General features: G+C 45.2%; 1 protein-coding gene across 1 annotated transcript in view; it reads right to left on the reverse strand.

Moving 5' to 3' along the window:
* Positions 1-14,922, reverse strand: part of SLC1A3 (solute carrier family 1 member 3) — a 73,986-nt gene that overhangs the window by 28,156 nt on the left and 30,908 nt on the right. The window lies entirely within an intron of this gene.

The raw sequence follows: 14,922 nt of genomic DNA on the forward strand, positions 1-14,922 counted from the left end.
CCGCAAAGCACTTTCAAGCTCTGCTCTAACACACTAACTCGAAACGGGTTCCATTTACGACAAATGAAGTTCTCCCAACCTTGCAACGTCACGAGCTTTCTTGGCAAATGGTTTTTTTGTTCTAACGCAGAAAAATATAGTGACCTCGATTGTTTCCTCGGGGTCATCTCCAAGCAGTTTTCTTGTCTAGAAACACTGACAAGCTGCCACGAGCATGACTTAGGGAGGAGCAAGTCGGCTGAAAGGAGGTGAACGGACAAGCAATGCGACCTCTGAAACAGGCTACCGATGAGTACAGAGCCAAGGCTTGGCCAAGGAGAATGCCACCAGCCGACCTGGCCAAGATGAGGAAAGGATCCACCCCAGATTGGACCCCAGATGGACCCCAGATGCCCAGGTGAGAAAGGCCTCACACCGGATACTCTCTAGCAGGGAAGCCACAGGCCTTTAACCTTGATGTTGACTGTACTGACGTGGAGTAAGAGTGGCAGCCATCGCTCACATTGGGGCAGCGCCTACCGTGCACCTAACCCCCCACAGCCATGGTTGCCACGAGCTCCCTTTGGGGTCCCCCATTGGGCATGGATGACAAGTGTTCTATTGCTACCACGACTATTCTTTCCACTCCACAAATGAACCTTGAATGCCGGCGCGACTTCCCCCAGAGCTAGCCAGTGCTGCAACTGTGCAGACACGAGTCTGGAAAGTTTGCGATCTTGACCCAAACAGGGATCAGCACAGGCGCATGGGAATGTTAGCCGGTGGGAATGTTCTCAGGCCTCTCCCGCAGAGGAGGGAGACCCGGGGCTGGAGTCCATGTTTAGGAGATTTGAGACCCCCTTCCTCAGCACCCAGCACCCTGCGTGGAGGGGCGCCATACTAAATGAATGAATGAATGAATGACCTCAACTGGGCAACAGTGACCGTGCGTGACCCAGAGCCCCGTGCAGTGAGGACACGGAAGGGAACGAAGCTCGACAACACAGGGCAGATGCCGTCAGGGCAAGCACAGGTCTGCCCGGGAAGTAAAGGTCGTGCCCCTGAGAAGTGAACCCAGCCTCAGGAAGCCAGCGCCCATGTGAATGCCTCAGGAATGCCGTGCACCAACTCTCCAATGAGCAGAAATGCCAAGTATTTCAAGTAGGGAGGTCAAGTGTGAGAGTGAGATGAATGGGAGAAGTCCACGCTGCACAGACACGCCCCTCCTCACGCTGTGCGGCCTGGGAACATTCCCACGGGCCCTCACCACACTCACCGCGGACCTGCTGTTGGCTCAGGGTTCTGGGCGCTCCCAGCGGCCCTGCAGGGGTGTGCGAGCCCCTGGGCAGTGAGTCTGTCTTCTGACGGCGGAGCTGATGAATAAGAAAACAGGGACGTTTTGCATTTCTCTTGGGTCACCACACCTGGCTCCTTGGAGACAGATGTATTGAGCGCGTACTCTGTGCCAGGCCCAGGCCCAGGCTGGAACCACAGCCCCGGCTGGCTCTCCAGGCTGGGCCCGTGGGGAGCGCAGAGTTGGGCGGGCACAGCAGTGCGGGGTGGGTGAGCCACACTCGGGGGGCGGGGCAGGAGGAGAGGGGAGCGTGGGGGACGGTAATAACCTGTACACGCGCGTTCCGGCCACCCCGGGCTTGGCGGTCAGGGGCGATGGCAAAGCGCATGCAGAGAGCAGGAGCCACAGGCAGCGCCAGGCCGGCTGTGCCCGAGGGTGCCCACCAGGCTGGACTCCGCGGGCCACGGGCAGAGCCATGCACCGGCGGGAGAGCTCGGAGCGGGACGGGGAGGCGGAGGCGGGCGTTTGTGCACGGGAACACGGCGAAGGCGCGGAGGCTGGTGACGTTTCCATTAGGAGACGCGAAATCGCCCACATTTGCAAACGAGCGCCCCTCGCCAGGCTGCCGGACACGTCGCCTCTGATCACATTTATTAGGAACCGCGTCCTCCGAGACGCGGAGGAGCTGCCAGCAGCTGCCGGGAAGCCAGACCTCCTGGCCCCGCAGCCCCGTCTGATCGCGGCCTCGCTGAACGGGCTCCGGGCACCTGCGAGGCCAGGGCTTGCAGGTCACACACAGGGGGACGCACCCCGGGAGCCACACCCCGGAGAGGCACCAGGAAGCAGCTGGCAAGTCCGCCACCCCCCCCCTCCCCCCCGCCCCGTGGGTCTCCCAAGCGGCGCCGGGGTCTCCCGTGGCCGCGGCTCCATCTCCGTGCCGCCCTCACCCCCGAGGCCGCGCCGTCCCGGAGCCGTGAGTGCCCCTCGTCCAGCTTCCGGGGTGGGGTGGGGTGGGGGTGGGGGTGGGGGTGGGGGGGCTGTATTTTGCTTCTGGTGCCCAGGCGGCATTCTCGGTGACATTTCCTCCCCTGGCCTTGGCACCCCGAGGCCCTCCGGGAGAGCAGGGAGGCATGTGACTCGCGTGTTGGTGACAGGCGCCGTCTCGGGTTCCTTTCCTGGAACGGGGCGCCCTGGCAGCTCTGGGACCTCGGGGTGGGGGTGGGGGTGCGCTGGGGTGCATCTCGCTCTGTGCGTGTCACCGGACACCTGCTAGCGATGCCCAGGATGGGAAGAAACCAGCAGACACGCGCTGTTCTATTTCTAAGGGCTGCGCTCAGTCCAGGGCAGGCACCCACGCCCTCCCTCTCCTTGAGAGCCAGCGAGAGCCAGCTGTCCGGCTGCAGGGTAACCAGTGGCCCAACTGGAACAGCTGATCTGCCGCCCGAGGGAGAAAGTGTGGAGTGTGTGTGTGTGTGCGTGTGTGTGAGTGTATGTGTGTGTGAGTGTGTGCGTGTGTGTGTGCGTGTGTGTGAATGTGTGTGTGTGTGTGAATGTGTGCGTGTGTGAGTGCGCGCGTGTGTGTGAGTGTGTGTGAGTGTGAGTGTGTGTGAGTGTGTGCGTGTGTGTGTGTGTGTGCATGAGTGTGTGCGTGAGTGTGAGTGTGTGTGAGTGAGTGTGTGTGTGTGAGTGTGTGAGTGTATGTGAGTGTGTGTGTGTAAGTGTGTGTGTGGGTAAGTGTGTGTGTGTGTGTGTGTGTGTGTGTGTGAGTGTGTGTGAGTGTGTGTGTGCGTGCATACCAGTTGGAGCTGGGGGTGCCAGAGCACATCTTTCCTCACATCCGGAAATGCCTATCCGGGAAGCCAACTAGCTGGCACCCAGGCCCTCCCGTGCAAGGCTGTGTTTTCAGGGCACACACGCCCTCGGGCAGACCTGCATGCCGTGGCATTAGCAGGCACTCCACCAAGCAGGAACGGAAAGATTGAATCAGGGAATCTTTCCAGCAAAAGCATGGCAAAGCTCTCTCTGCCTAGTCAAAAAGAAAAAAGAAAAAACAAAAAAAGCCAGCCGCATCAATCGGCAGCAGGGTGCAATATTTCTCTACGTCAGGAGTCCAAATGTTGGCTCTTCTGGTCTGATTCTGCCCAGGGAAGCCGGGGCATAGTTCCAGGAGAAGCTGGGTCACCTTGCAACTGGAACTCTCCTCTGCTATGCTAACCTCCCTGAAAAGTGCTATGCAGCGTATCATAGGTTTTTACATGAAAGTGGAGGCTTTCGTGATTCTAAAATAATGGAAGATTGCCTTGACCTGTGTGGCTCAGGTGGTTGAGCATCGACCCATGCACCACGAGGTTGCTGGTTCGATTCCTGGTCAGGGCACACGCCCGGATTGTGGGCTTGATCCTCAGTCAGGGGAGTGAAGGAGGCAGCCGATTCGTGGTTCTCACGCATCGATGATTCTCTCCCTCTCTCTCTAAAATTAATAAAAATATATTTTAACAAGCAAGAAAAAATAACCGAAGCCTCTCTGGGGTCTCAGAAAATGATTGCTGCCAGTCCCCAGGGGTGAAGTGCCCAACAAAACGGTCCTCTGCTTTCATGAAACTTACAGCTGGCCGGAGGAGGTGGAGAATGCCAAGGGAGCCCCCTAAGTCCTGGGCTGAAAGGCTTCCTGGAGGAAGTGACATCCAAGGTAAGACAGGAGGGAAGAGGGGTTCCAGGGAAGAGGAAGACATGAGGGGAGGTGGTGAGACATGAGATGGAAAGAGAGAAGCAGGAGCCACACAAGACATGACCGGTACTCCGAAAGCAATGTGGGGATAAGCTCAGAGTTGAGTCTTAGGAAGATCATACAGTTTCCATGTGAAAGCGCCCATCGGAAAAGGGCGAGTCCCTAGGGGGAGGGGGGAGGCAGGGAGACCGGAAGGGAGCTGCGGCTGTAGAACTGGACTGAGCTGCTGTCCGCACCAGGTGGAGGCGGTGCCATAGTGAGAAGTCAGAGTCAGGAGGTCCCATCGACAAGCCTGGGGGTGGGGGAGGAGGCCGAGCAGGCGGCCAAGTTCTCCCTTAGTCCCTAGTTTCTACATTTCCTTTGATTTTATAAAATCAGCTTTTAATATTTTTCTACTCTCTTTGTAAACCTAAAAACGCTGAATTCTCTTCCATATCTGTGCTCCTTCACCAGGAATACATTTATTCTACATGCACTCATCGTCTTCATAATAATGAACCAGCTCGGTAAAGTCTTTATAGACACCAGTGGGTCCTTTCTAGGAAGGGAGAAGGGTTTAGAATTATAAAGCCTTACGTGTATCTTTATGCCCATTTTGCAGACAATTCTAGTTATACATACACCTGGGACTCATCATGTAGCTCTGTCCCATTTGGAAACAAAAGAAAGGATTTTTGTGAGTCTAAAGGAGTTGGTCCCAGGGATAGAGAACAACGCTAAGCAACAGTAGAGAAATGGAATCAGCAAAATCCAGATTGTGGGGAACAAATTGCAAAAGAAAAGAGATAGAGATTGAGATAGAGAGAGAGATGGAGAGAGAGAGAGAGAGAGAGAGAGAGAGAGAGAGAGAGAGAGAGAGAAAGAGAAAAGGCCTATAGATTAGGAGACTTAAAGGATATGTAAAACAAACCCAACATACAAATGAGGCTTAATTCAAACCAACAAACCAAAAAGAGAAGGAGAAAAAGAAATGGAGATTTTTGAAAGCTGACTGGATATTATGAAGGGATTATTGCTCATTTTCAAATAACAGATAATGGGGATTATGGTTATGTTTAGGGAAAAGAATCCCTATCTTTTAGACATAAATGACTGTAACAGAAACCAGACTTTCCCAACAACTACAGAAAATCCCTGTCGTATATCTAGGAGAGAAGGCGTTCACTCTCACCCAGAGCTAGAGGTCAAGGTAGAAGCAGTGGACAAGTTCACCCAACATTTAATCTGGCTTCCCCATCTGCCTCTACATTGAGAGCTGGAGGCCCCAGATAACAGTGAAGTAGACGGACATTCCCAAACTCTGCTTTCCCGTCTGCCTGGCAGTTTATTCCTGAAAGTCAACCGAGAGTGTATCAAAGTTTGAGTCAAATTTTAAATGCACTAAACCAATGGTTGGCAAACTCATTAGTCAACAGAGCCAAATATCAACAGTACAACGATTGAAATTTCTTTTGAGAGCCAAAATTTTTAAACTTAAACTTCTTCTAACGCCACTTCTTCAAAATAGACTCACCCAGGCCGTGGTATTTTGTGGAAGAGCCACACTCAAGGGGCCAAAGAGCCGTATGTGGCTCTCGAGCCGCGGTTTGCCGACCACTGCACTAAAGTAATCCATGTGGAACATCTTATAATTCTTTATTTTTGGAAAACGCACACAATTATCCTCAATTGGAAAGATACTTCCCCTTAAGGATTGCAGAGTGGGGGGCATGAGTATCAGGGTATCAGAAAAATCTTTAGAATTCTTTGAAACCATACAGATTCTGTCCTCCCGACACCGGTAAAAACAAAATTAAGAGATTATATTAGCTACCATTAATTACTAGGCGGAGTGATTTTTATCACTCAAGAATGCTGGGACTAGAAAAATTTTGAGAACCATTGATCTAGACTTTTTTTGGGAGGTATTTTCTCTAAGTGAACTATACCTTGTCTTTCAACACAGGCAAGAACTGTTTTAGAACAAACTTGTTGGGTAAGAAAAGTTCCTGAAAGAGGTAGAAATATCTTTCTTTTTAATAGACAAACAAGCTAGAGAAAGGCTAGAACCCTGCTCACTTTTCAAACTTGATCCTGTCAGCCAACAGAGGATAAGATTGTGTTTTTCTTTGGGAAGACTAAAAATAGGAGTTTAATCCAATTGTCCCTTTTTGTGATAGACATAATTAACTTTTCAGATACTATTTTACCAACAAGCCAATCAGATAAACTCATTCAGCTAGGAGAGACTTTCATACTTACACACACATCCTATTTAATAAAGAGCTAATATACTAATTAGACCGAACAGCCAAACAACCTTCCGGATGTCCTTCTGGATGACCTTCCGGACAAAGCCGGGGTTTCGAGGGTCCTCCGAGGCTGCGAGGACCGAGCCCCTTGCACGAATTTCGTGCATCAGGCCTCCAGTAAAGAGCTGAACTGTACAATTAGGACTGTTCATTTTATATAGTACTTAAGTGTATATTTGTGCTGTGTGTTGCTTTTTTTTGGCATGTGTGTATTTTCTTTTTCTATTGAAATCTTAGTACCCCTTGAACCCCAGGTTTTCAACATAGTCATGGGACATTAAATCCTATACATTCCTGCATCGATTCTTCATAATGTATGTGGCTGAAGGGAAAAACAGAGAGAATCGCTATCTGTAAGGGCCAGTCACACACTGGGCCTGTTCCTGCCCAAACAGGACTCTCTCCTAACGAGGCTGCACTGTTTGAATGTGGATTTGGACTGTCTGTGCATGTGGGAAGTTTGTGTCAGTAGCTCAGAGTCACAGGAGGCCAGAGGGTTTATCCTGCAAGACCACTCTGGGTGTAAACAAAGCCTATGCAAGTCTTAAAAACCTCCCCAGGGCAGCAAAAGGGTGCAGAAGCCAAACGTCCACCCGATGCAGAGACGACAGCAGGAGGTGCAGGGACACAGAGCATGTGGAGCTCGTCCAAGATCTGACTACTCATGGGAGTGGAAATGGTAGATTTTTGCAGGCGCAAATTAATCTGTGTTCCAGATTATACGAGTCATCACCATATTAATTTTTGTTTCAAATGATGCTAGTCATCAGTAAGAAAGGTTTATTGAAACGAACCTCAAATTTCCTTGAAAAGTTCCTAAGTTTTTAAACTTAAGACTGTTAATCAGAGTGGCATAGTCCTGCCTGTAGATAAAATAACTGAAATCTGAATCTTTTTTATTTCCTTTCAACACTGAGACAGTACAATCATTTTTAAAAACAATAACAGAAAGGTATTTAGAAAAACAAAATACTATTTCTTGCACACCTATGTGCTTGGCCCTAAAAAGAAAAAAAGGATAAATATTAACCAATGGTAAGCTTAATGCTAAGTAATGACTTAATTAAAAAAAACACACACAACTTAATTTAAAAAACAACAACAAACTTCTAAGTGATCACATAGAAATGCAGAATAGCTGATTAACCCACATGGCTCAGTGGTTGAGCGTCGACCTAAGAACCAGGAGGTTGGATTCCCGCTTAGGGAACATGCCTGGGTTGTGGGCTCGATCTTCATTGTGGGGTGTGCAGGAGGCAGCCAATCAAAGATTCTCCCTCATCTTTTTTTTTTCTGTCCCTCATCATTGATGTTTTTATCTCTCTTTCCCTCTCCCTTCCTCTCTGAAATCAATAAAAAATATATTTATAATGCTACAGAAAATAATGCATGATCCAAATAACAGAATCCCAAAATACTCACTACAGCAATCAGAGCCTATTTCACTCCACATAAAGTTTGGGATCAATTAAAAACAAGAAACAAAAAAAGCCATGAAGTTAACGTGATAAATTGCAATAAGAGAAACTGCTCTCTTTTAAAGTATCATAAGTGTGACTGCTGCCTTTTCTCTAAAACTGATTTTAGTTGTAAAAATAAAATAAAAGGAATGGCTGGAGGAGTCTGGATGTTTGTTAAGAAAATAATAGTCTCTCAGTCAAAGTTTGAACTTTTTCTGGTGCTAAAATCTATTTCCATGAAACACTTACTGATTCTATCTTAATTTTTATATATACTCTGGTGTGAGTAGGCCTATGGATAAATAGAGAGGAATAATGTACCAAAGTAAAATTGATTCAATTTGCTTTCATACGTTTGATCGCTCTCCTTTCTTTTCTGAGCAAAGTTTGGAATCATTCTGAATGCCAAAGGAAATATCTATCCTACTTAACAAAAGATGTATTTGAATTTGAGTGTATCTTGATTGAATGTCAAAAATGGAAATATTTATTTGGAAAGGTTAGGTATGCTTTGCTGCAGAGAAATTCATGGCAGCTAATTCTGCCTTCTGTACATTGAAAATAATTGCATTATTTCACTCGGTTCTCTTAATAAGTTGCATATGGCTGGCATGTAGCTGAAAACAGAATCTGGTCAACAGTGAGTGTCTGCTGCATACACACAGGCTCCTAGAGTATTTTAAGAGGAAAATTATTAAATTAGACTCTTACTTGACGCTACAAAAGAAGAACCGCACATTGCCAATAGGGTAATCAAAGAAAAACAAATGAAAACCTAAAACTCAATTCCTCAGAATCACGAAGCATTCTCTGCATCTCTCGTGTGGGAGCAGGAGGAGGGCGGAGGCCAATTCCATTACAACCCTTACAAGTGGGTAGTTTATAATGTGGTGTCAGATGGGATCCATATTTTCAGAGTAGATACATTTTGGCTAGTGCCAACCAGGGCTGTGCACAGAGGCGATTTCAACAAGAAACATCCCAGGGGAGCAATTCTACCTCTGATCTTACATCCCAACAGCATCCTACGGGACCAATTCTATCCCTGACCTCACATCAAGCGGTATAAGGGCGGATACAGTGCAGTTTTAAACTCCTGCCCATGCCTCTGCTCTGCTCACATGGTGCCACTGTACCCCACTGAGGCAGGAATTACTTATACCCACAACGTTTCGAGGGATCTTTTCTTTTTCTCAAAAAACACCCCACTGAACATTATTTGTGACTACTCCTGAAATAGAAATATTGAAACAGAAAGCTTTCAAAGACTTAGAAACCACTTGGAATTTTCTCCTTAAAGAGACCACAAATATGATGCTGAAAATTGTTTTCCTTCTAATATCCAAATCCCATCTCCCCGGAGGGAGGCTAAATGGTCACCGTCCACGTACACGCAGCATCAGGCCACTGAGCCACCTACTGAGGAGCTGACTGCCAAACCCCATCAGAGGGAGACGCGCCTTCTGCCCTCATGCAGCTTGCACTTGGAGTGGACTCTGGCCCCGAGCCACCAACAGCACAGCACAGGCGGGAGCACAGAGCCAACGCACATACCAGAGCGTGCCTCTGTCCAATCATGGGAGGGCAGATATTACTGAGTAATGTTTAACATTTCATTTTCCAAAAAGCTTGGGATATTTTGTTTATTTTTTGAGGTTTTTAATGTTATTATCCTTGCGTGGATTTCCACACAGAAAGGATAATCTGAAACAGCAAAATAAACAGAGGAAACCAATTGTTGGTGAAAAAAAGGGCAGCCCTTGTTTGAAGATAATCTGTTATACTTTATTGGCGTTCTTTAAAATTCCAGCGTTCTCTTGGTCAGACCAATAATCCATCCCGTCCCTGGCACCAGCACCACCATTGCCCACCTTGGCATCAAATTCAGAAGATGCAAACGTCTTTAGCTTTTCTGACCAGGATAGTTTTGTTAATTTAAATACTATTCAGTGGCTTAAATTTAGCTTACACCAAAGAGTCTTTAGGGGTTTTCTTTAATGAACACAAAGAAATGACTTGTAATTAGCTGGTGCATTAATTATATATCGGTAAGAGGACGTCAACATCAATGCAAGAAGTTGCTTGGCTGTAGCCATATTTAGGTAGAAAAATTAGCAATAATTAGTACCGTGATAAAATAGCCCAACAATTAAAAGTAAAACTCACTGCTGGGAATCCCAGACATGAGATAGAAGCAGAATGGATAAAAACAACAACCACCCCCAAATCAATGAGAGTGGTCAGGGGCAAGCCTCACCGTGGCTCTCACTAATGGTCAGTGTGGGAGCAGGAGGCGGGCAGAGGCCAATTCCATTACAGCTCTTACAAGTGGGTATTTTGCAGTGTGGTGTCATATGGGATCCATCTTTTATCCAAATAGGTACATTTTGGCTAACGACAAAGGAAGTAGAAGTCATTCTTCAAAGATGCGGAGTTCAAGAATGGAATTCGAGGCCTAGCTAGTGCTTTCAAAGGGGGTGCCCTGACGGACAACGGGCGGGGCTCTTCTTGCCGTCACCCAGGTGCACACACCTAAGGAAAGCAGACATTTACCTTCTGTCTGAATTGGAAACAACCGACCTGGAACTATAGCTCAAAATAAAAAGACAATAAATACATATAATTCAACAGTATTGTAACAGACCTGAACAGAACTTCCAGCCCCGGGCCCTTTCTGTCAATTGAGATGTACCAGACCCCTGAACAGCTCATAAAATCCACTTCAGGCCAGTGAGATTTGTATCCGCACTCCAGTCTTAGCATCCACATTCTTTGGGGGGAATTTGAGCATGAAATCCAGAGGTCCTCTTGCTTCCCACTGTCTCTCCCCCACTGCCAACCCCACCTCCCTCCTCGGGGCAACCACGAGGGCAGCTGAGAAATGTCTCAATTTCTAGAGATTATCTGATCACTGGCCTCAAGAACCAACATTCTGGATAACCCCAAGTATCTGTATACACATTTCCAAAAGTAAAATTAGAGAGAAAATAGGGGAAAAGCTAACTGATGTTCTTCCAAAGCTTTGTGTAAAAACTCGGTGGAAGGTTAGATTGATAAGCAAACAGCCATTTAGAATGCCCATTTCAAAAGAATTGACATTAAAAATTAATACCCAACTTACTGAAAAAAAGTTTGTGGTAAAAAACATAAAACTTACCATATTAGTCACTTGTAAATGTACCGTTTAGAAGTGTTAAGTGTATTCACATTGTTTTGTCACGGCCTTATTTTTAACTTTTATTCACTATAACTAAAAAGAAAATTAACACATTGTATTTTAATGTACCAAAAAGTTCTATTTTATGCCTCTACATCTACATTTTAAAAGATTACAACAACTATTTTAGGACAGCCAAGGACTTAATATTTGAATTTTACCATTTTGAAACATAAAATGCAATTATAATACCCAGACTACATATCTTATGACTTCAAAAGTTTTAGCAAAACCACAAATTTTTATAGGGAAGAGCAAGAGTCCTCCTACACCGAAGACAAACAAAATGCCACTGTATTAGACAATGCCATTCAACTATTTCCTTTTTTGGAGGAAGTTTTATTTCAAAAGAACATACTAATATAGAACTAGTCATTTTTTACCATTGTTTTATCATTTGCTTAATACTTTGTAACAAAAACCTTAAAAGTGCTTATTTATACTGGGATTAATCACAGTAAAGAATCTTTCTCAAGAATGACCATAACTATGATTTATGATAAGCTCATAGTCATCTCTGTATATAGTCTAGTGTCCAGAGCTTTTAAGAAGTTCAATTTTCATAGATAAGACTCAATAATAAAAAGCCAACCCAATTGAAAAACAGGCAAAGGATCTGAACCGATGTTTCTCCAAAGAACACATAAAAACAGTCAATAAGCACATGCAAAGATGCTCAACGTCTTTAGCTATCAGGGAAATGCAAATTAAAACCACAACGAGGTGGCTATAACCAAAAAAGACAGATTAAAACCAAGTGCTGGCGGGAATGTGGAGAAATTAGAGCCCCATAGACTGCTGGTGGGAATGTAAATATTGCAGCCACTTTGGGAACTAGTCTGGCTGTTCTTCAAAGATTAAGCAGATTTACTATAGGAGGCAGCAATTCCACTCCAAAGTATATACCCAAGAGGAATAAAAACATATGTTCATGAAATTCATAGCAGCATTACTCATAATAGCCAAAAGGAAAAAAGTGAACAACCTAAATGCCCACTAACTGATGGACAGATAGATAAAATACGGTATGTCCATACAATGGAATACCATCGACCATAAAGAGGAATGAAATGCGAATACATGCAACCGCATGGATGATCCTTGAAAACATTACGCTAAATGAAAGAAGCCATCACAAAGAACCGTATACTAGTATAGTATGATTCCCTTTATATGAAGTGTCTTAAACAGACAGATCTAAAGAGAAAGAAAACAGATTGGTGTTTGCCTAGTGCTGGGGGAATGAGATTCGTAGGGATTGATAACTAAGGTGTTTGGGTTTCTTTTTAGGGTAATAAAAATGTTCTAAAATTGATTGTGGTGATAGATGCACAACTTTGAATACACTAAAAGCCACTGATTTATACACTTAATATGTGTAAGTTGTATGCATGCGAATTATTTCTCAATAAAGCTATTAAAAAATAAGTGCAATCTTGAAATAAGATAAATCTGTCTTATTAACCAATTCCAAGAAATAACTAGGGAATTTGTATAAACAAAAAGAGCCTCTCTATTGTGAAATAGATCTCTATCATTCTAAGGAACAGAGGAGCTTAGCAGTGAATGGCAAATGTTAGTAACATAAGTGTGTCTGTAGAAGTGGGAAGTCCGATGCGCGTGGCTGTGCCTTCGTCTTTCACGAAGGAAAACTGGGCTTAAGTGATGTGAACAGCACTTTCCAGGCACTTGGCCTCGCTTGGTGGTGCTCAGATGTGTATCTAATGGGAAATTACATAGGGACTTCAAGCCACGTTCCCAAAGAACATCTGTGTTCTGGAAGCTCAACCCCAATGTTTTCTGCTAAAACAAACATTGACACTAGGTGTCCAATTCAGAGGGAGATCATGAATAGATTAAAGTCAATAGAATGAATTTTCTCAATTTAAAGATTTTTCACTATAAAAACATTTTAAATGATTCTTGCCTTCTCTTCACCCGACTGACAGCAGAATAAGGGGTTGAAAACTATGAAATATTATACCGAAACGATAGTAGAAAAATTGAAATTGTCACTCATGCTTAGATGTAATAGCATATACTGTTCATGAAATGTGCTTATAGTCTTGCTCTTATTCTGCATAAGAGCCATATCCTCTCACAGTAAATGTGTTCCTGTGTCACACAGAATCCAATATGCAAACATTGTTTATGTACCTATAAGAGTGTTATGAATTTTTAGTTTTATTCCAAAACATGTTTAAGAACTACTACATGAATGTCTGGCTCTAAGATTACCCTGGGGGTCCATACCGAAGGAATGCTTTCAGATATGTCATGAAGCATGGATCCCAAGATTCCAGTACAGAAGCTACCAATGTTTCCATTTTTTCTTAAGTACTTAGTGTGCGTAGGTTAGGTATGCTGATATTAAGAATTTTTTGTATGTATCACTATATTACAATTTGGGGAAATTTTGCAATATACATCCAGGAAGATGGCTTTAAAAATAATAAAACTTGAGCTCTTACCACAAACACCTCTGAGGACAATGCATTCAAATTACAGCTTAAATAGAAATAATCTAGTTGAGAAACCTTATAAAACACAGAAACAAATCCTGGAAAAGTTGTAAATTAAAACAGAATTACCAACAGTAGAGGCACAATCAGACTAGAGTGCTTCTTAGGTTTGGAAGGACTTTGGAGAAAAGAACAAACATACAAAGCTATGTGTGTACATACACACTCATACTGTGCCATAATGAAAAACTATCCCAAAGTTTCATAGCCTAAGTATTTTATTGCATTATTTCCTATTAAAGGCCTATCATGTTCTGGCTGCAGGGGAGCTTGGGTACTTAATATAAAGTGCTGATAGAGAAGCTTGTGCCATGAGTGGAAGGAAAGTAAAGAACTTGGTTGGCAACACTTTCCTCAAGTGACTGACAGCAGTTGGGACGTGTGTGTGTGTGTACAAACATAAAGTATATTAAAATAATTTAAAATATTACACCTGTCTTATGTGTCCTTGCTTTTAGAAATGTAATGAAATATCTGGTATTTGCTTCAAAATAATCCAGTAGTTGGAGGGACTGTATGTGGGGGAGGGGGCCCAGGCATATTACAGATCAAACAAGATTGTGTGTGTGTGTGAGTGTGTGAGTGTGTGTGTGTGTGTGTGTGTGTGTACACATCTATATATACAGTTTTTCCCCCCAACAGTACTGACAAGTCCTGCTAATACGGATGTCATTTTAACAGGCTGGAGGCCGTCAATCACCCTGCTTGTCTTAGAGAATCATCCGAAGAGATGAGCCAGCAGCTCCTTCTGGCTGTTTCACTTGCCCCAGAGTCACAGAGCTCAGGGACTAACTAGCCAATCCGAATCCAATGGCCTGCGAGAGGAACCCTCCTTAGTAATTTGGGGGAAGTTTCTTCCCTCTGGAGAAAACTCAGCTGGAAATGCAAGCACTTGTTTAGAAAATTAAACAAACACAATGGTGGCCAGACCTCCTTCCTTCACGAGGAAGTCCAGGAAACGAACCCCTGAAAGCAGGTCATGTGGCCTGCAGCCTGGGGACCCGAGATTATCGCGAAGATCTTCTCCACGGAGAAGCTAACGAGAAGTTGATCCTGTCTGGAGAAATGAATTTGCAGACACGCCCGTAAGACTTGGGAACCTAGATTCTATCCAGACTCAACACTGGCTGGGTCGTTTCGGCAGGTCAATCCTCCAGCGGAGAATTCCACCACCAAAACCTTCTTGCTGCTTATCATGAAACTAGAGGCCTGGTGCACGAAATTTGTGCACGGGGCTGGGGTCCCTCATCCCGGCCTGCACCCTCTCCAATCTGGGACCCCTCAGGGGATGTCCACCTGCCTCTCACAATCTAGGACCGCTGGCTCCTAACCGCTTGCCTGCCTGCCTGGTCACCCCTAATCCTTCTGCCTACCTGCCTGATCGCCCTTAACCACCACTTCCTGCCTGCCTGATCACCCCTAACCACCTCT

Source organism: Cnephaeus nilssonii (assembly GCF_951640355.1).
Source record: "Cnephaeus nilssonii genome assembly, chromosome: 2".
Taxonomy (NCBI): Eukaryota; Metazoa; Chordata; class Mammalia; order Chiroptera; family Vespertilionidae; genus Cnephaeus; species Cnephaeus nilssonii.